The sequence below is a fragment of the Saccopteryx bilineata genome, chromosome 5 (assembly GCF_036850765.1).
Source record: "Saccopteryx bilineata isolate mSacBil1 chromosome 5, mSacBil1_pri_phased_curated, whole genome shotgun sequence".
NCBI lineage: Eukaryota > Metazoa > Chordata > Mammalia > Chiroptera > Emballonuridae > Saccopteryx > Saccopteryx bilineata.
This window is the reverse complement of record NC_089494.1, coordinates 38,650,176-38,672,848: the sequence shown is the minus strand read 5'-3', so window position 1 is coordinate 38,672,848 and position 22,673 is coordinate 38,650,176. Positions and strand designations below refer to the sequence as shown.

The window sequence follows — 22,673 nt, the reverse complement described above, 5'->3', positions numbered from 1 at the left end:
ACTTGAAACTTTTGTTGTGTAAAACACCTGAGAAATGAAGCAACAGGAACACGGCTAGATGAGTCCAGAAGAGTTATCTTCCACTTCAAGGCAGAGCAGTATTGGTTCGGAATAACTCATTCAGCCGTCCTCGGAGTGCATCCTGGAGATTTCTATCCTTTCAGGTAATAAAAGATAAGAGTTTCGTACAACGGTGGGGTCCACTTTTCTCATCTGTTAGATGAGCAGCGGGATGGCAAGTTTTTTTGTTGTGGGGTGTTTTTTAGGTCCTTTCCAGATCTAAAAAGTCTACAGTTGGCTCCGAATCCACAATTCCCACAGTTTCCAGGAAAACATTTGAGTCATTGGCCCCAGAGGAATGGATATTCGGCAACAAAGCCCTTCACTCTTGGATGAAAATGTTCCCTCGGCTTCCTATTGATAAATAGAATAAGACTGTCAATAGCATGAGGGCTAAGGCCATTAAGAAGAAAAGTTATAGGCGTAGGTAAAATACTAGAACGAGACAGCAGGAAAAAATAATTCTTGAGGCCAGGACACCAGACAGGATGACTTATTTACTTGAGGTACTTTAGGAGAGGTCCTGCAAGATGACAGAGAGATGGGAAGACTATTCTGTAAGTGGAAAGATAAAAAGGCATTTGAATTTAAAACAAGGAAAAGAGAGACATGTGAACAGAAGGAATGAAGACGTTTACTGAGATGACTGTTCTCCAACACTCCTTCCCTTCAGATTCCCAGAGAAGGGGTGCTGCCTCTGTCTGCAGAGCCACCAACCTTGCCCTCCCTCGTTCTCCCTAAAATACAAAATAGGACACCCTATTCCAGCCATCCTCCTTGAGCTTAGTTCTACCTGCCTTCCCTTTGCACACATTGTACAGGGCAGTCTAGAGATAAAGTAAACTGTTTACCCCGGTTTTCCCATCTTTACACCATTGCTGGAGCTGATCACTTCACTTGGAGAACTCTTCCTTTAACTGTTCCCAAGCCAGTGACCACAGATCAATAACCAACTTCTCCATGAAACTATCTGTGACTCATCCCCTAGTCTACTCCCCGCCTCCCTCAGCTCTCGGTCACATACTAAAAGAGACTTGAACTCTGGAGCTTTATAAGGAATGATGAGAAGTTAAATATTGGATATCTAAGAGGTAGAGAGAGAAAAATAAGTTTCTTGAGGCACCATTAGACTTCCCAGAGGGGGGGGGGCAGGGGGAGGCATAAGTCACTTTTTTTAAATGTACAGTTCTACAGCATTAAGTACATCCACACTGTTGTAAAACCATCACCACCATCTACCTCCACAATATAACGTCATTTTTGGTTATACTAGTTTGAGTGGGATTTCAGTCACTACATCTAACAAAATCCTGACTAATGCATAAGTGCATAGTATAGATTGATAAATATAAAAAAATTCATAAAGGAGCCCTGGCCGGTTGGCTCAGCGGTAGAGCGTCGGCCTAGTGTGCGGAGGACCCGGGTTCGATTCCCGGCCAGGGCACACAGGAGAAGCGCCCATTTGCTTCTCCACCCCTCCACCATGCCTTCCTCTCTGTCTCTCTCTTCCCCTCCCGCAGCCGAGGCTCCATTGGAGCAAAGATGGCCCGGGCACTGGGGATGGCTCTGTGGCCTCTGCCCCAGGCGCTAGAGTGGCTCTGGTTGCGACATGGCGACGCCCAGGATGGGCAGAGCATCGCCCCCTGGTGGGCAGAGCGTCGCCCCATGGTGGGCGTGCCGGGTGGATCCCGGTCGGGCGCATGCGGGAGTCTGTCTGACTGTCTCTCCCTGTTTCCAGCTTCAGAAAAATGAAGAAAAAAAAAATTCATAAAGGATATGAGGGCTGTCTTAAAACCAGTGTAAAAAGCAAAATTTTATGACACAATGACAGAAAATGGGCTCCTGACTATGGTTCTGGGCAATAATTGGTGTCTGGGGAGACCAGAGATAATTAACCACGTGGATCATGGTGAGTAAATCAGGGAAAAGGATTCTTCGCCCTCATATTGTAACAGGAGAAAACACAAAGACACAAAGGAAGCTCGCATCTCATCTCCTAAGGGAAGATAACATTCTACAGAACAAATTAGAATCAGGCCAGCGAGACAACTCTCTTAAGGCAGGAAGATGCCTCAGAGAAGAAGGGAGGAAGTAATGAAGGCTGTGAAAGCCTTGGCAGGAAGGCATCCCTTCGCTTTCACAAGTGCTGGGAAGGTGCTCTCCACATCATTGCATATAGAAATGTTGCGGCGACAACGGACTAATCAGAAACCAGATGACATGCTCCGAGGGGCTGAGGGGAGGCAACAACCCCACTCAGCAGACCAAATGACTGAAACCCCGTCCCCAGCCTTACTCAAATATTTATTAGCCAGTACAAATAACTCAAGGAAGCAGACAGAAGTTCTCAGGGGGTAAAGTAAAGCACTAGGGACATGGTGACTACTAATCTCTGTTCTGAGAGCCTAAACATTTCTGTTACTGAATCTTATCCTGCTCTTTTGCTGTTTCCAACACACATTGTTTCCAGAACGAATCAGAGAGGCCCCTGGACTCTCCTCCACTCAGGGCTTTCGCCCTAGGGTGCCTCGCTGTCCCTGATTGTTTACTCTAACTCTGCAAGTCTTCATAGCATATTCCTACATAGAAATAATTGATTAAAAGTGTACAATCCAGAAAACTTGCATAAGAATGAAAGTATATAATATTTTTTAATGTAGGGAAAAGGTAGTCACAATATATTCCTTTTTTTATAGCAGGCCTAATTCTCTTGCAGCTTTTATTTCTTCTCCTTTACAATATATATTTAAATTTGAATGACACTGTATTTCCATTTTCTCCAAGAATAAATCTCTGTCACTAAGATGCCTAAATATGTGATTCTATATCTGATGGTGTTAAGATTCAACAAGGAATTAGATTAGTTACTATTATGTTCTTGGTATCATGTTTGTTACCTAGAAAATGGGTTCTCTAATGGTTTTTCTGATTCCTCTGCCTTTTTTCCACTCTTCTAAGTACTGCCAATGTATATTTTGAGACAAAGAATCTGCCCTCGGGAAAGAAATGTATGGAGAGCTATTATAGGTAGACACTGGCAATTTGTTTGGTGGCCATACTCAATTACAAATACCCTGCACTTTGGCCAGGAGGCTCTGCAGCCAGAAGATGGATGCTTTAATTAATTGCTGAGTCAGGCTGATTATATTTCTGGGGAAAAAGAAAAAAATGGATTACAAGCACAGCTCCCAGCTAAAGTATTTAGTTTGCCCAGAGCAATCAGTCTCAGAAAAATCTTGCCTTTGAAATTTACTTATTATATAAATCAACATTAAAACCTCTGAAACAAAAAAAAAAAGAAAAAAAAACACCTCTGAAACATTTAACAGCCTTTATTAAATGGGCACTGAGGAGCCCACGTTACTTGGACTCACAGGCAGACTTAGAACTGAACATTTGCATTTGAGATCTAGTATGTGAGGTGAAAGGTATTTTCTTTTAAAACAACACTTGGGAGAACATATTCTTCTCCTAAATTTACATAATTTGAATTATTGTAAAATATAACTGCTAGATATGGAAACCTTTTTTAACATAACAGTTTGGTTATCCTTTGACTCAAAAGTCATTGCTAACGAGAAAAGCATAACTTCCAGCCTCAACCTCTCCTCTCCTCCAGGGAAAAACCCCCTAAGGATACAAAGCAGTGGAGCGAGGGGCTTGGGAGAAATGCATTTCTCCTCCCCACCCTCAGTGCTATCTTCTCTATCATTTCTTAATTTCAGATTTTAATTCTTGTAAATCCAATGTTTATATCTACTTGTTTTGTGCTTTCACTTATTCCTTATACAACAGAAGTTTTTAAATGCCAAAATGTTTTTAAAGAAAAAAGTGTCACCAATGAATAAATACATGAGTCTACAAATGTGTAAGTAATCCCCAAAAAGTGGTAGGCATACTTCCATTGGGAAAAAGACCTTTCTGTTTTCTGTCCGTATTTATGAAACATGGGCTTCTCAGGCGCTGATTTCAACTTAAAAGAAAAAAGATCTTGGTTTCTAAAACTGTTCTCTGAGGACACATTCTAGAGGCAAATCAAGTCCTAGGCTTCATCAGACAAACATCACCACCATTATCATTCTTCTGATGGAAGTGACTCTCCATGGCTTATTGTAATTACATTTTGAAGATACTTAGAAAAAAAATAAATAAAAAAGAAAGGAAAAACTGTATCCATAATTGGCATTTTCCCCCTTGTAAACATAATAGTTTTAATCTGACACAGCATGTAAAATTTCCTAATTTTTCAGGTATCATTGTTAAAATCAAATCAGCTTTTCTGAGATGATCCCCAAAGATAGGCCCGAATAAAAAGTAGAAGGATTATGTCCTGGAAAAATATTCCTTGTTCTTGGATAGGAAGAATAAATATAATCAAAATGGCCATATTACCCAAAGCAATTTATAAATTTAATGTAATTCCCATCAAAATTCCTATGACATTTTTTAAAGAAATGGAACAAAAAATCATCAGATTTATATGGAACTATAAAAAACCCCAAATAGCCAAAGCAATCCTAAAGAAAAAGAATGAAGCTGGGGGCATTACAATACCTGACTTCAAACTATATTATAGGGCCACGACAATCAAAACAGCATGGTACTGGCAGAAAAATAGACATTCAAACCAATGGAACAGAATAGAAAGTCTAGAAATAAAACCACATATATATAGTCAAATAATTTTCGATAAAGGGGCCAACAACACACAATGGAGAAAAGAAAGCCTCTTCAACAAATGGTGCTGGGAAAACTGGAAAGCCACATGCAAAAGAATGAAACTCGACTACAGCTTGTCCCCTTGTACTAAAATTAATTCAAAATGGATTAAAGACCTAAATATAAGACCTGAAACAATTAAGTACATAGAAGAAGACATAGGTACTAAACTCATGGACCTAGGTTTTAAAGAGCATTTTATGAATTTGACTACAAAGGCAAGAGAAGTGGAGGCAAAGATAAATGAATAGGACTACATCAGACTAAAAAGTTTTTGCTCAGCAAGAGAAACTGACAACAAAATAAACAGACAGCCAACTAAATGGGAAATGATATTTTCAAACAACAGCTCAGATAAGGGCTAATATCCAAAATATACAAAGAACTCATAAAACTCAACAACAAACAAATAATCCAATTAAAAATGGGAAGAGGACATGAACAGACACTTCTCCCAGAAAGAAATACAAATGGCCAACAGATATATGAAAAGATGCTCATCTTCATTAGTTATTAGAGAAATGCAAATCAAAACTACAATGAGATACCACCTCACACCTGTTAGATTAGCTATTATCAACAAGACAGGTAATAGCAAATGTTGGAGAGGCTGTGGAGAAAAAGGAACCCTCATTCACTGTTGGTGGGAATGTAAAGTAGTACAACCATTATGGAAGAAAGTATAGTGGTTCCTCAAAAAGCTGAAAATAGAACTACCTTATGACCCAGCAATCCCTCTACTGGGTATATACCCCAAAACCTCAGAAACAGTGATACATAAAGACACATGTAGCCCCATGTTCATTGCAGCACTGTTCACAGTGGCCAGGACATGGAAACAACTAAAAAGCCCATCAATAGATGACTGGATATAGAAGATGTGGCACATATACACTATGGAACACTACTCAGCCATAAGAAATGATGACATTGGATCATTTACAACAAAATGGTGGGATCTTGATAACATTATACGGAGTGAAATAAGTAAATCAGAAAAAAACAAAAACTACATGATTCCATACATTGGTGGGACATAAAAACGAGACTAAAAGACATGGACAAGAGTGTGGTGGTTTGGGGGGGGGGGGAAGAAGGGAGAGGGGATGGGGGAGGTGCAGGGGCACAAAGAAAACTAGATGGAGGGTGACGGAGGACAATCTGACTTTGGGTGATGGGTATGCAACATAATTGAATGACAAGATAACCTGGACTCGTTTTCTTTGAATATATGTACCCTGATTTATTGATGTCACCCCATTAACATTAATAAAAATTTATTTATAAAAAACAAAAAGAAAACCTAGGATACTTTTCTGTTGTCATAGCAGCCTAGTCACTTAGCAAGAATAGTTATAACTTATCACAATTTAAGACCCAGCATTCTGTGGTAAGCAGCATAAAGGGTTTATGATCTGGGCCTTGGAAGCCAAGCTGTCTGGCTTCAAATCCCAGCTGTCTTGCATATTAACCATGACCTTGGGCAAGTTACTTAGTCTCTTTTCTAATCTTTAAAGTGAGGATAATAATAATACCTACAATATAATAGTTGTTGGAGAATTAGAAGTTAGGAACTGACACATAACAAGTAGCCAAAAATATTAGTTATTACCCCTTAGCCTCATTTTAGAAATAAGAAAATAAAGTTCCCTATTTAAAGTAGATATTTAGGGAATAGTTTTGCCCTTTTCAGACATTAGAGTTTCTAATGCTTATAAGATTACCTAGGTGATGAATTTGGGGTTATTTTTTTTTCTTCATTATGCTTCTCTGTACTTAAAAATCTAACACCCAACATCTTTTTTAAAGCCTCATAGGATTTTTCATTACAAACTCGATTTTCTTTCTCTTTTTAGGAAAAAGAGCTAAGGGTTAGTAATGAGTGTCCACATTGTTTTAAAAGCACCTCTTATCTAATTCTATCTGCTCCTCCTACCTGATGCAGGGTGAGGTCAATCACTCTTCACTTTCCTCATATAGAATTGTTATAGATCCCAGGCTCTAAGTTTTACAAAATGTGGAGTTTATCCTGAATAGAGTTGGTGACTTCCTGTTCGGAAGAAACAACAGTCGGAATCTTGCCTGGATTCTTCAGACACAGAAGAGGATTACACAGCCAAAGCTCTTTAAGTGCAAGCTGGCGAGGGAGAGAGGGAAGGGGAGGGAGGTGACCTTGGACTTGGATTCACTGCGACCCGCTTAAGTGTTGGATGATGGCAGACTCTGGGGACCTGAGGGGCCAGGTTTTAACCAAAGTACTTGTGAGGAAACCTCTGGTATCAAATGTATGCCATCCATATTAAATTTTCCTATGACATTCATGCATAAACTATAAAATAATTCAGCATAATTTTCGTAAGGTTACTCATCTGAAATTAAGTAAATAAAAAGAATAATTAATTTTTTTTGTTTTTCAGTGCATTACATTTAAAAATAAAACTGGTTCAGGGGAATTTGAGTCCCAAGGAAGGGTAGTTTTCTTTAGCAAGGACTGAAAATTTCACCCCCAAAACAGCCTAATAATTATAAAAAGCGTTTATAAAAATATGATTTTCTCTGTTTGACTTAGGACTCCGGAAACTTACATCTCCAGATAGGTCTTAGGAAGATAGTGTGGGTTAGAAGTTACTGTACTCAAAAAAAAAAAAAAAAAAGTTACTGTACTCACCTTAAAAATAGTCTGCATGGGCCCTGGCCGGTTGGCTCAGCAGTAGAGCGTCGGCCTAGCGTGCGGAGGACCCGGGTTCGATTCCCGGCCAGGGCACATAGGAGAAGCGCCCATTTGCTTCTCCACCCCTCCGCCGCGCTTTCCTCTCTGTCTCTCTCTTCCCCTCCCGCAGCCAAGGCTCCATTGGAGCAAAAGATGGCCCGGGCGCTGGGGATGGCTCTGTGGCCTCTGCCCCAGGCGCTAGAGTGGCTCTGGTCGCAATATGGCGACGCCCAGGATGGGCAGAGCATCGCCCCCTGGTGGGCAGAGCGTCGCCCCTGGTGGGTGTGCCGGGTGGATCCCGGTCGGGCGCATGCGGGAGTCTGTCTGACTGTCTCTCCCTGTTTCCAGCTTCAGAAAAGATGAAAAAAAAAAAATAGTCTGCATGAGGGACAAGGGTGAGGGAGTTATATTGAGTCGGACACTTGAACTCATGTTAACACAATAAATTAAAATTAATTTTAAAAAATAGTTTGCAACCCAAACATTCTCTTGTAGGACTATGAAGAACGTCTCCCAGCATAAACTTCTCAGGAAAAACACTTTCATTTACCTAAAAACTAACAATTCCTCCTTTCTGGCTGTATTAAAACTATCTAACTTTCTGCCATCTTCAATATCTAATAAAAGAAAACTTTTATGGCTTCCCCTGAAGAATTATCTTACAAACCAATGGCATAGCTTCAATAACTCTTCAATAATTTTTCTGTTTTCCCAAGACAAAAATGATCAGTGTCCTTCATTACAGTAAACCCATTTACAAGCTGCTGTGTAGTTCATAAATCCCTTGGTAAGAGACCAACTATGAATATTTTTAAATAGACTGTCAGAGAGAGAGGAAATTTTAGAGTCTATCTAACCGAGCTACACATCTGAATCCCCTGGAGAGCCTTTAAAAATACTGATATGGGGTCACGCCCCACAACAACTAAATCAGAATTTCTACAGATGGGGCCCAGCCATCTGTATTTTTTAGAAAGTCACCAATTTGATGCATAGTGAGGGTCAGATACGCCTGCTCTGGTCCAACGACCTCATTCTACAGGTAAGGAAGCCAAGGCCCAGAGCTGTTAAGTGACATTTCTAAAGTCAGGTAAATAATTAGTCCCATAGCTGGGGTGAGAGCCCACATCTCAGATTCTTTCTTCTCTATTACCTTCTTTCATAGCTCCTTTCCTCCTTACAAAATTATAGATGCCAAAATCTGATTCCAAAGAGGGACCACAATTTGGACCCAGTTCCCTGAGAGCGACCAGAGACCAGCTCTACCACAGTCTCCTGCTGCCTTTGTGCCGGGCAGCTTGCTGCTGTTACGGCCACTCCATCATCCTGTGAGAGGGAAACACCCCTCCTGCCATCTTCACCGGAAAGCAGCGGCCTAATTCTCAATTTATATTAATGGTTTTCTTTTATTGCTTCCACCAAACCCTGTCCTCTAATACTTCACTTTAAATAAAATAATAACAGTCTCCTTTTAAAAACTTCATTCAGTGGTAAATTGAATTTCTAGCGCAGGGATGAACTAAAAGCTTTCATATAAAGAAATGGCTTCAGGGCAACTTCTTCAAAAAAAACAAATCATTTACTGACGGGTGGTCTGAAGCTATGCTTTCAGGGACAGCTGTACATGGCACTGCAGACACAGTGCGAGGAGCTGGAACTGAGCCAAGCTCCTCAAGTATGGGGTGTCACGTTGCACCGCTGGCCCCTTTCTGAGGTTCTGGAAGGGGACAAGCACAGTGGATCCACCCAGGGTTTAGGGAACACCTCCTGATACACACAACGTAAGGTGTGAAAACGCCTGGAAGGCCTGGTCCTTTCTCTGAATGCTCTGCCTGGCCCCATGTGTATGTCCCAATCCTGCTAAATTATTAAAAATAACCAAGAAAATGTTTTTGTTTTTAATAAAAAGTAATCCTCTGGGGCAAGAAGAAAAAGATGGACAACCTGTGAGAAAGATGTGTCAAAAACACAGCAGAGCCTAACCAGGCAGTGGCACAGTGGATAGAGCGTCGGACTGGGATGCCGAGGACCCAGGTTCAAGACCCCGAGGTCGCCAGATTGAGCGCGGGCTCATCTGGTTTGAGCAAAAGCTCACCAGCTTGAACCCAAGTTCGCTGGCTCGAGCAAGGGGTTACTCGTTCTGCTGTATCCCCCGGTCAAGGCACATATGAGAAAGCAACTGATGAGCAACTAAGGTGCCTCAACGATGAACGGATGCTTCTTGTCAATCTCCCTTCCTGTTTGTCTGTCCCTATCTCTCTCTCTCTCTCTCTCTCTCTCTCTCTGTGTGTGTGTGTGTGTGTGTGTGTCACAAAACGGGAAAAAAAAAAAACCCAGCACAGTTGAACAAGAACTGGACCAGGAGTCCAAAGACATCACCCCAGCCCAGTTGCTGGCATTTACTTGTCACATGTTGGGGTAAGTCCACTTCTCAGGGCTCCATTTTCCTGAGGAAAAGCTGGGATGATGCCTGTTGTGACTGGCCCATTGGTTGTGCAAACCAAACAGATAGATAATGTACATTAAAAAATCCTTATAAAACTGTACAGAAATGTATGCCTTACTAGAAAGAACAAAAGAGATTAAAAGAAACTTACATCTCCAGATAAAAAGTTAAGATGTTCAGGTACTAAACACCTAAAACAAGTAATAAAAAAGACTTGAGTTTAGAATGATTCACATAAAACGTCATGTTGAACCAGCATGACTGTGGAGTCAGACAGACCTGCAGTCAAATCTGAGCTCTATCGAGGTACCTCTCAGAGCCTCAGTGTCCTCACTCACACAGTGAGGAGCATGATAGCATATCCTCTTGGACATTTGACCAGGTCGACATGATAATCATGAAAAGAGCTTACTTAGCTCACTGGCTGGCAGAAGGTAAGTGTTCAAAAAAAGTGCTAGTTGTTGGTTCCTATTGTGATAATTATTGTTACTTTCATACTTCCCCTGTGTCACAGAGTTGAGGTGAACACTAGGGATCAGATGGGTCAAGTGATGGCACACAGAAAGTTTTTAGTAATAGATGGTCACTGTTTACTTGAGTTTCCAGCTCTCCCTTTTGACAACCAGAAATATTACTGAAGGCCACATTGCAAATTCTATACTTTCTCACCCAAAGATTTCTTTTTGACCTGGTCCAACTCTTCATAGGCATTGAGTGATATCAGGTAGGCTGTTAAAGTTCTGAATAACCACCCTCACATTTCAGTCACAGATGTATCACCATGTTCCAGGGGCCCCAGATAATGAGCATGTTTTTCAAGGTAAAAGCAGGAAGCATCCCCACAGTATTAGGTCCATGTTCTACAACTATTGGATCATATAGCTAAGTCAGGGTGTCTGGCACAAATCCAGCCTATTCCCAGAATTATCACACATAGTAGGCAAACAAACAAAAGAATAAAAGCTACTTGAAGAGAAGTTACATGAGATGTGCATCTATGTTCTAGAAATTTCTGTAATGGGCCATGTGTGTCACTGATCTTACCAACACTTTCATTTGAATGAAGAAAAACGGGATGGGAGGGCCACAAAAAGTTAATGCAAAAAGCATTCACTTGATGTGAAACTTCATATGATATGTGAAACATATATTCACATGTAAAACAGCACAAATAACATTCTCTTTGGAAATGTCAAAGATATTAGTTAAGCTCCTTACTCTATTAAACAAAATTCTACAAGTAATATAGGCTCATGTGTAGAGAGTTAGAAAATGCAAAGAAAATTTTAAATGAATTAAGATCATCCCTGCCTGACTGGTGGTGGTGCAGTGGTAGGGCACTGACCCAGATGCTGAGGTCCCTGGTTCAAAACCCTAAGGCAGGCCCTGGCCAGTTGGCTCAGTGGTAGAGCGTCGGCCTGGCGTGCAGGGGACCCGGGTTCAATTCCCGGCCAGGGCATATAGGAGAAGCACCCATTTGCTTCTCCACCCCCCCCTTTCCTCTCTGTTTCTCTCTTCCCCTCCCACAGCCAAGGCTCCATTGGAGCAAAGATGGCCCGGGCGCTGGGGATGGCTCCTTGGCCTCTGCCCCAAGCGCTAGAGTGGCTCTGGTCGTGGTAGAGCGATGCCCCGGAGGGGCAGAGCATCGCCCCTGGTGGGCGTGCCGGGTTGATCCCGGTCGGGCGCATGCGGGAGTCTGTCTGACTGTCTCTCCCCGTTTCCAGCTTCAGAAAAATACAAAAAACAAACAAACAAACAAAAAAACCCCAAGGCAACTGGCTTGAGCATGGTCTCATGGACATGATCCCAAGATCCCTGGTTTGAAGCCCAACCTCACTGGCTTGAGCCCAAGCTTGCTGACTTGAGTCCAAGGACACTGGCTTGAGCAAAGGCTTACTGGCTGAGCTTGAGCCTCCTGGTCAAGGCACATGTGAGAAGCAATCAATGAACAGCTAAAGTGAAGCAATTTTGAGTTGATGGTTCTCATCTCTTCCTATTTTTCTCTCCCACCCCTCTCTCTAATAAATAATAAAAAAAGATCATCCCTATTCAAACCTCCCAGAGACGATGCTATTAACATTTTAGTATATAATCTTTCATACTTTCCAGTCCAGCTATATGTAAAAATAAAATAGAAATTCCCCAAATGAGGGAATAACTCTAGCTAATTAAGTCCCTTTAAAACACAGAGGCATTTTAAAGACCTAATGAATTAAATGATAACTAATTTCTCCTTTCGATTACCATGTAATTAAAATACATGAAAACAAACAGCTTTGCATTTAGTAATACTGATAGATGATATTTATAAAGCACTTATACTGTACCAGGCACACACCTAATGTCCACATATAAATTAACCCTTTCGTTCTCACAGTGGCTCTGTGAAGTGGGTACAATTATTGTTCCTTTTAATTTTTAATTTTTATTTATTTATTTATTCATTTTAGAGAGGAGAGAGAGAGGCAGAGAGGAGAGAGAGACAGGGGGGAGGAGCTGGAAGCATCAACTCCCATATGTGCCTTGACCAGGCAAGCCCAGGGTTTTGAACCGGCGACCTCAGCATTTCCAGGTCGACGCTTTATCCACTGCGCCACCACAGGTCAGGCTAACAAAGTGCAGTGAAGTGAAGTATGGTACACCAAGGTCACACAATTAAAAAAAAAAAGTGCTAAACCTGGATTAGAACTCAGGTAGCAGGGCTCCAGAGTCCATGTTCTCATTCGCTTTGCTATGCTGCCTCTCAAATATCACTGTAGAATCAGAAAAAAGAAACCTCTTTACGCTTATCCATAACTCGGCAGCAAATGTAATATAGTGGTTGCTGAGCTAATCATAAAACTGTCTAACGTGCTGAAAATCACAACACACCCAGATAATCTAGTAAGCAAATACTGATTAAAATATACAAACGGAACTTGCATTTCATAAGTAAAGATGGAAGGATCATCTTGGAAGGTGGGATGTTGGGGTCAAATACAGGCAACACAAGCTTTTTTCAAGAATGCGCTGTCTGTGTTTAGGTTTATGACTTAGGTTAGACTGCCAACAATTTTTCACAACATTGATACATCTGTGGCTGCATTTCCCCAGAGCACCATAACCTGCAGTCTTGCCAAAATTAAATAAAAGGATTGACTGTCCTTTATCTTCCTCTGCCTTAGGGATGCCTATTTGAACTGTGTAGGGAATAAAGCTACTATGAACTCAGCATTCAGGAAAACTTTTCTTCTTGGATTGTAACCAGAATTCTTTATTCCATGACCTGGTCCAAGTCATTTCAAAAAGCAGCTAAAGACAGATCCAACTACTCATCCTTTCCAAGGAAGATTTTGAAAAGAAAAATCATTTGAGCTAGAAAGGTATATAACTAATTGTATTATAGGGACTGCTAATATAGGGGCATATTCTAGCTTTTGACAAGTGCAGGTCACCAGATTACTTCACATAGAGAAGTAACATTAAGTGGTATTTTTATGACATGAGAAGTAACAAGAGAGAGGGAGCAGGAAAGAGTATAGTTATTAGGAAAGCTAACCACTATGCAAAAACAGCCCCTAAATCTTGGTAATATGACAGAAGAAGAGTTTATTTCTTTCTTATGTTAAAGTGCAGTACAAATCAGAAGAGGGTTGGGCTCCATGTCGGCATTCAGGGTCCCTTAGGCTTCTTTCTCCAGTGGCTCCATCATTTCCCAGGACCTCTTCTGGATGCTGTACTTACAGTCAACAAACCAGGAGAGGCAAAGTAAAGGATCACTTGGGAAGTTCTACAGGGATAAGGAGAGAAAGTGGCCACATCCCATGGGCCAGAACTTAGTCACCTGTGTCCACGCAAGGAAGGCTGGAAAATAAGCCCAGAAAGGAAAGAATATAAGATTTGATAAAATAGAGCATTATTATCTCTGCCATGAAGAGGAGAAAGAAAATGAACCCAAATTTAACAAACAGAGACCTATATGCCTTTACCTAAGTCACTGTCAGCAGCCATGCTTCTTGACGCTAAATTGAGCTGAGCCTAAATTATCCATTAAGAACATCCCCACCTGACCTGTGGTGGCTCGGTGGATAAAGCATGACTTGGAATGCTGGGGTCGCAGATTTGAAACCCCAGGCTCGCATGGTCAAGGCACATATGAGAAGCAATTACTACGAGTTGATACTTCCTGCTCCTTCACCCCCCCTTCTCTCTCTCTCTCTCCTCTCTCTAAAATCAATAAATAAAATCTTTAAGCCCTGGCCAGTTGGCTCAGCGGTAGGGCATCGGCCCGGCGTGCAGGAGTCCTGGGTTCGATTCCCAGCCAGGGCACACAGGAGAGGCGCCCATTTGCTTCTCCACCCCTCCCCCTCTCCTTCCTCTCTGTCTCTCTCTTCTCCTCCTGCAGCAAAGGCTCCATTGGAGCAAAGATGGCCTGGGCGCTGGGGATGGCTCTGTGGCCTCTGCCTCAGGAGCTAGAATGGCTCTGGGCGCAACAGAGCAATGCCCAAGAGGGGCAAAGCATCGCCCCCTGGTGGGCATGCCAGGTGGATCCCGGTCAGGCGCATGCGGGAGTCTGTCTGACTGCCTCCCCATTTCCAGCTTTGGAAAAATGAAAAAAATAATAATAATAAATAAATAAATAAATAAATAAATAAATAAATAAATAAAATTTTAGAGAGAGAGAGAGAGAGAATGTCCTACCTACACACCCTTCCTTAACCCTGCCAAACATGACAGTCCCATGTTCTTCTAGGCCAATGGCTCTCAACCAGAAAAATTTTTGCGCTGTTAAGGGAGATTTGACAACATCTGGAGACATTTTTGATGATCACAGCTGGGTGAGCACTAGCACAGACATCTAATAGAGAGAGACCAGGATGCTGCTAACATCCTAGTGTATACAAGATAGTCCCCCACACCAGAGGATTATCGGGCCCAAAATGTCAACAGCACTGTGGCTCAGAGAGTCTGCGCTAGGCCTTGAATCCAGGGCACTGTTTATACATCTATTCTAACATTGCCACTCATAAGCCTTTGTGTAGTCACTAGGTGCCCAGTGCTTCACTTAACACATTGTAGTAAAACAGCTATCTCTGTGTTTCTGTTTCCCCTTCCCCAACAGACTACAAGCTAGGAGACAAGAATAGGATTGGCCTCTGCAGCCATAACCACACTCCAGTGTCCACTGTTATCAGGTACTGAATGAGTGGATGGATAGATGACTTTGTCCCTGAACTACTGTGTACCACACTCTGACCTTTTGAATAAATCAAGGTATTTGGTTCTCAACAAAACAGCAACAAGGAGGCCATAATCCAATCTGTCTTTAAGAAACCCAATGCTCAAAGGAACACATGACCAGAGGCTAGAAATGAGATACAAAGCCTCACCTTTACAAGTCAGGTCTTCATAAAACCTCATCCACATCCAAAGATAGAGGAAGGAGTAGCCATACGACAGCAGCACAGGGAACTTCATCTCATATGGAGTCTCTATGAATACACCTACTATCCCAGACCCCATAGCATGGCACTCGGGGATGGGCACAATTCCAAAAATGTTTGTCATTCAAAATCTGTCCACACAAGAGAGGAGGAGCCCCTTTACAGCTGGAATAGGGCCCACTTCTTCCTAGAAAGAAGTTTCTTTTAACGGCAGGGAGCCCATTTGATCCAAATGGAAGTCAATTCATGAACTCGCTTTCCTGGCTTTCTTCCCATCTCACCTCTCCTCTTCCACTCCACGGGCTTTCCGCTCGAAACAAGAGCAGTGCTCTTGGGCACGCCTCACCAACACGCCAAGAACAGACTCAATGGACTATTATGCCCATGACCAAAACACCACCTCATGTTTGTAAAATGGTTCTCAAGAAAGTTCTTTCATATTTTTTATTTTATTTGACCCTCATCTTCTTCTTTCAGTACTAATATTCCCTCACAATACCTTTCAATGGTTTGAGGCTTTATCAGTGCAAATATGGTCCATGGTCCCAGTACTTTCTACTCAGGGCAGCCCTGCTGTAGTACACACCCTTATGCTGAGTAAAAAGAGAGAAAATTTAAAAATGAAGAGACTGGGCTCCATCTGATTCCTGACCCTGTTACTTATTAGCTCTGTGACTTAATTTATGTCACACATTTTCTCCTGGGCCATTTCCTCCCGTGTTGAGCAGAACCAATGCTGCCTGACCTCCTCGAGCCATTGCTCTTAGAAGGATTCTATGGGATAAAATGTGCAAAAGTACCATGGGAGGCGGTGTCATAGCTCTTCCCAGAAATGATCAAAATGCCTCTGAGACACTGAATATATCTAACTAAAGAAAAACTGCTAGAAAATACAAATACAAATACATAAATGATATCATTAAACCAATCAAGGGCTGCACTTTTTCCTTCAACCAATAACTGATGACTTCTAAACTGACTTAACAAAGGAAATAAGCAGCAACATCTTTTATTCTATTTCATGTTATACCTTCTCACAGTTTAACAATAACTCAAGTTTAACCACTCATCTTTGAGCAAGAACAATAGTGCAATTAAACAACTCAAAACTATACCTTGTTCAGTTGTTCTTGCCATTTTCTTTCGTAAGACATCACCAAGCTGTAATGGCAGGGAATGTCTATAAATCATTGACTATATTTAACCAAATAATATAGAAATGTATTCTTAATTTTAAAAATATACAGAGTAAATCAGAAAACCCCACCTATCTTCACTTCCCAGAGGTAATCAACTGTCCATCTGTCTGGGGTGTATCCTGCCAGATTTCTTTCTACGGATTGACTGTATGTGCATATATACAGAAGTCTCTTGTTTTGTTTTGTTATATACAACGGGTCCTTATGTTACGAAAGTCTCGACATAAAACATTTCGAGTTTATGATGCACAATGTCATAAAAACAAACAAAAAAAAAGAGATGTTTCGGCTTATGTCATTAGGCTCGTACTTACGGACTATGTGGGTGAACTAGCTTGGTGGCACAGTGGAAGAACACATGTAACATGACATAGGAGTGAGGGAGTTGGCATCCCCCGGTACACTTACCTACGCCATTCTGGACTGTTGAAAGTGCAGTGTTTGTTTGTGTCGCTTTGTTTGGCGATTTTTTGGCCCTTACCATGACTCCTAAACGAAAGTCAGAGTCTTCAGATAGTAGTGCTTCAAAGAAGATGAAAGCCATCATGACAGAAGTGAAATCAGACATTGTAAATAGATCAGAAAAAGGAAACTCAGCGACGAACATCAGCCACAGAAGGCCTTAGCGGCTCTATTGTAGCAACAGTTACCAAGGATGAGGACCATATCCTAGAGCACGTAAAGGGATCAGCCCCTATGAAAGCAACTGTGATTACTAAACAGTGGACTGGCATCATGATTGAGATGGAAACACTGTATGAGTTTTGTGTCTGGAAGACCAGCACCAGCGACATATAGCGTTAGTCTAATGTTGATTCAGGAGAGGCTAGCAGGCATCCCCAAACTATAGGCCCGCGGGCTGCATGAGGCCCCCTGAGGCCGTTTATCCGGCCCCCCGCCGCACTTCCAGAAGGGGCACCTCTTTCATTGGTGGTCAGTGAGAGGAGCACTGTATGTGGCAGCCCTCCAACGGTCTGAAGGACAGTGAACTGGCCCTCTGTGTAAAAAGTTTGGGGACCCCTGGGCTAAAGGATTGTTTGAGGCAATAAAAAGTGAAAAAAGAGTAGGGAGTGAAGAGTGTGTGGGGTTGGTTCATGCATTTCAAAGCTTGTGTCAACTTACATAACCTTAAAGTGCTGGGTGAAGCTGCTAGTGGGGATGAGAAAGCAGCAAGCGAATTTCCTAATAGGAAGAGCCAATTAATTTAGTTGGCTGAGTTAATTAGAGAGGGGGGCTACTTGCTGAACAAGTGTTCAATGTTGACGAGACAGGCCTTTTTTGGAAGCGTATGCCTAACAGGACCTACATCACCAAAGAGGAGGAGACAGCACCAGGCCATAAAGCTGACAAGGAGAGACTGATTGCTTCTTGGGGGGATGCTGCAGGCGACTTCAAACTCAAGCCTCTGATGGTGTACCAGGCACAGAATCCAAGGGCACTGAAGGGCACATGGAAAGGTCAACTGCCTGTCGTCTAGACAGCTTGAAAGACGCTTCAGATTTTTGAGGAGTGGTTTTCCAGCCATTTTGTTCCAGCAGTGAAGGACTACTGTGTTAGCAAGAGGCTACCTTTTAAGGGGTTGCTAGTGCTGGACAATGCCCCTGGTCACCCTGGCCACTGGAGTGACTTTAACCCTAATGTCAAGGTGGTTTACCTTTCACCTAATACCACTGCCCTTTTACAGCCCACGGACCAAGGCGTCATTGCCTCTTTCAAGGCCAACCACCTCCCGAGGACATTTGCTGTGACTCTTAATGCAACTGAGAAAGACAAGAACCTTACACTCAAAAACTTTGGAAGTCTTCTAACATTTCTGATGCTGTACAAAACATTGCTTTTGCCTGGGATGAAGTGAGACAAACAAACTTAGTGTGTGGAAAACACTGTGTGCCCAGTTTGTGTATGACTTCCACGGCTTTGAGGAGTCAGTGGAGGCTGTAACACAGAAGGTTGTTGCCATGGGTAAACAGCTTACTTTGGAGGTGGAGGCTGAGGATGTCACAGAGCTACTGGCATCCCATGGAGAGGAGCTGTGTGCTGAGAACCTCATTCAGCTGGAGAAGCAGCTGATTAAAGAGGAAGAGATAGAAACCCCAGAACCCAAGAAATTTACTACCAAGGGTTTGGCAGAGGACCCCAGCGATGACAGACTCAGTAAGGTCTACAGAGCTGTTATGGATGCCTTGCAATGCTATAGGCAGACTTTGGAAGAGAAGTCATCAACCTTCCAGACTAGCCTGGAACAATCCTTTAAGAAGGTAGAGAGGCTTGCAATAGACCCTGTACCCTCTACATCAGCTGCTTCTCAAGATGAAACACCTGTAGTACAGGTAGAATCATCTCCAGTATCTCCTGCATGTTCCTTAGGCAATCCTGATTCACCTGACCCAGTGTCTCCAGCACCTTATGCAGGTTCTCCTGCCTCTCCAGCTTCCTCCTCCCAATTGGTCACTCTCTCCCACCTTGCAATGCCCCTTCCAGTGTGCAAGCCAACCACTGGAATAAAGATGAGGAATTTTTTTACACTCAGTTTTTGTCATTTTTTTCTGTTACTACACTACAGTGTACAGTACAGTATATTTATGTCTTTTTCATTTCCTGTGACTTAATTTTGTTATTTTCTAGATTATGATTTTACAACTGTGTTATAATAGGTAAGTGACTTAGACTAGGGTGTGTTTCGACTTAGACCAAAATTCAGGTTACATCACTGTTGTAGGAACAAAATTGTGTCACAACCTGAAGACACCCTGTAATTGAAATTATATTTCAAAATCTGTTCTACAACTTGCTCTTCGGACTTTCTGTAGATTTTCTCAGGTCATGCATGCCTATCCATCTCATTGTTTTTAATAGCATATGTTCTCTCTTAGGAAAATATTCCAAGCTTTACTTAGCCCTGTTGATAGAACCTTGGTGGCTGCCAATTTTCAAAACTACAAAGCTGTGCTAAACTTTTAAAGTTAAGTTGCTAATGGACTCCATTTGATTGCCTCTCTCCAAAGTTCACCTGAAACCCACTTCCAATAAAGTTCTTTCTAATATCACCTACCTCCCAGTAATAAGAAGCAGAGATTCTTTTATGAAAATAGTGTGAATTCAATAGAGCCTTTTTAAGAAGGGGCTAAAGAGAGGGTTAGGGCTCTTAGACTCGCCAACAAATGGTGGGGTTTTTTTGTTTGTTTCTTTTATTTTAAAGAGAGAGAGAAGGACAGACAGACAGGAAGGGAGAGAGATGAGAAATATCAACTCATAGTTGCAATACCTTAGTTATTTATTGATTGCTTTCTCATATGTACCTTGACTGGGGAGATTCAGCCAAGCCAGTGACCCTTTGCTCAAGCCAGCAACCTTGGTCTTAAACCAGCGATCTTGGGCTTCAAGCCAGTGACCAAGGGGTCATGTCCATGAACCCATGCCCAAGCAGACAACCCTGTGCTCAAGCTGGTGAGCCCATGCCCAAGCCAGATGAGCCCACAGTAAAGCTGGCAACCTCAGGGTTTCGAACCTGAGTCCTCAGCATCCCAGGTCAATGCTTTGTCCATGGCGTCACTGCCTGGTCAAGCTTACTGCTAAATCTTTCAAACTGCTTCCTTATCCATTGTTAATAACATTTTTTCCATCAGTGCTGTGTTTTACCTGAAAAATGGGTCTCTACCTGTGGGTTTCCTGTGCTAAATTAAGCATTACACACTTCAGCCTCAACACACACATGCATGCACACACACCTCAAAGAGAGATGGTACACCTATAAGAAATTCCAGCACACTATAAGGAATTGTTTACCCAGTTAAGCATGGTCTTGGATTCTTTATTAAATATATATATATATATATTTTTTTTTTTACACTGTTAGGCTCTTCTACAAGACAAAAACTATCTTCACTTGGAACTTCCAAATTCAAATATTTGCTGATTGCCTACTATGTGCTGTGAGAGGCTCAAAAGGAGTATAAGATTCAACCTCTTTCTTCCAGAGCTATAAAATATAGAAATGAGGTTTAAAGGAATAAAACAATTAACTAACAATGTAAAGTAATCCATGATTAAGTAAGTAAATAAACAATAGGAGCAATAAACAAGTCATTCTGAATAGGGCCCTCAGCACTGCAGTGGGGGCTTCAAACGAGGAGTTAGTTGATAAGGGCCAGTTATTATGTGACCATAAAACAGTAATTCTGGCAGTAACAGACACCTGGACAACGAATGGAAGTATAATTGTACATCTGGTAGAAATAGGACCAGAGGAAATAGTGCCACAGCAAACCCCGAGTGCAGGCCAAACAGCTTGCAAAACACTTCACGACGAAGCCTTCGGGGAGGGATCAGAACTTAAATTTAAGGCACTTTTTCTCTCCTGAAGGATGCTTGTGTATGAGAATACATTCAAAAACCACCACTAAGCATCTGCTGTGCCCATGTAAAGACCAGATGAAGACATATGGTCCCCACCTTGAAAGCATTAACATGTGGGTGTCCCACCCACTCCAACTTAAGGGTGTCCTGAACCCACCTCCCTACTCAATGGTAAACCTGAACTCATGAAAAACTTTTCAATAAAAAATAAATTTAATGCCTGACCAGGTGGTGGCGCAGTGGATGGAGCGTCGGACTGGGGTGCGGGGGGGCCCAGGTTCGATACCCCGAGGTCGCCAGCTTGAGCGCAGACTCATCTGGCTTGAGCAAAGAGCTCACCAGCTTGGACCCAAGGTCAATGGCTCCAGTGGGGGGTTACTCGGTCTGCTGAAGGCCCACGGTCAGGGCACATGTGAGGGAGCAGTCAATGAACAACTAAGAAGTCGCAACGTGCAACGAGAAACTGATGATTGATGCTTCTCATCTCTCTCCATTCCTATCTGTCTGTCCCTGTCTATCTCTGCCTCTGTAAAAAATAAATAAATAAATAAATAAATAAATAAATAAATAAATAAATTTAGGCCCTGGCCGGTTGGCTCAGTGGTAGAGCATCGGCCTGGCGTGCAGAAGTCCAGGGTTCGATTCCCGGCCAGGGCACACAGGAGAAGCGCCCATCTGCTTCTCCACCCCTCCCCCTCTCCTTCCTCTCTGTCTCTCTTCCCCTCCAGCAGTCGAGGCTCCATTGGAGCAAAGATGGCCCAGGTGCTGGGGATGGCTCCTTGGCCTCTGCCCCAGGCGCTAGAGTGGCTCTGGTCGCAACAGAGCGACGCCCCGGAGGGGCAGAGCATCGCCCCCTGGTGGGCAGAGCATCACCCCTGGTGGGCGTGCCGGGTGGATCCCGGTCGGGCACATGCGGGAGCCTGTCTGACTGTCTCTCCCCATTTCCAGCTTCAGAAAAATACAAAAATAATAATAATAATAAAAAAATAAATTTAAAAAAGAAGTGACAGGAGAATATATAAAGTATATGTATGTGGACCAATAGAAAGGAGGACATTATTTAAAGATCTCTTGTTTTAACTTATTTCTATGATATTGAGGCTTGGTTTGGTCTATAGGGCCTAGTAGTTTCTCTCAACTCTATGCCTAGAAGTATTGCCTACATATCCTTATGAGGGAACCTTTAAATAAGCTTCAATTTTCTTTCTCCATTTATCAGAAAGTCTCAACTCAAGCCCCAAACTTCCAGTTTCCCCATGATAAATAGCAGGAAGAAAGGAAAGGAAAGGAAAGGAAAGGAAAGGAAAGGAAAGGAAAGGAAAGGAAAGGAAAGGAAAGGAAAGGAAAGGAAAGGAAAGGAAAGGAAAGGAAAGGAAAGGAAAGGAAAGGAAAGGAAAGGAAAGGAAGGAAAGAGGGAGGGGGAGGGGGAGGGGGAGGGGGAAGGAGGGGAGGGGAAGGAGGGAAGGAGGGAAGGAGGGAAGGAAGGGAGAAAGAAAGTCCACAGTAGCTACTGAGAAACGCTGTACCCGGCCAGTCCCCAGTTCCGTCTGTTCCGAGTACACAGTGAGGGGGATGCTCTGAACACTCTTGCTTTTGGTAGAGAAGCAGCAAAGGCAAATCAGCATTCAGAAACATTACAGAGAAATTGGGAGAAGCAAGACATTGCTGTGAGTCTCTCACTAGAAGTCAGGAAAATAGACAAAACAAAGTGTCCCCTCATGCCCTGGCAGTGACAGAGATGGCAATGGCCTAGCACGGAG

General features: G+C 42.5%; 1 protein-coding gene and 1 non-coding gene across 14 annotated transcripts in view; one reads left to right on the top strand and one right to left on the bottom strand.

Moving 5' to 3' along the window:
* ANKRD44 (ankyrin repeat domain 44) overlaps positions 1 to 22,673 on the bottom strand; it is a 354,643-nt gene that overhangs the window by 254,453 nt on the left and 77,517 nt on the right. Inside the window, exon 1 of one of the 13 annotated variants that reach the window (XM_066233610.1) lies at positions 6,716 to 6,849. The exons of the other annotated variants lie outside the window; for them this stretch is intronic. The gene's annotated coding sequence lies outside the window, so the exon portion shown is untranslated. Of the gene's footprint in view, positions 1 to 6,715; positions 6,850 to 22,673 lie in introns of those variants that run through there. 13 annotated transcript variants of the gene reach the window in all.
* On the top strand, positions 1,429 to 1,504 carry TRNAT-AGU (transfer RNA threonine (anticodon AGU)). Its single transcript has one exon. It is a non-coding gene; the product is annotated as a tRNA-Thr (tRNA).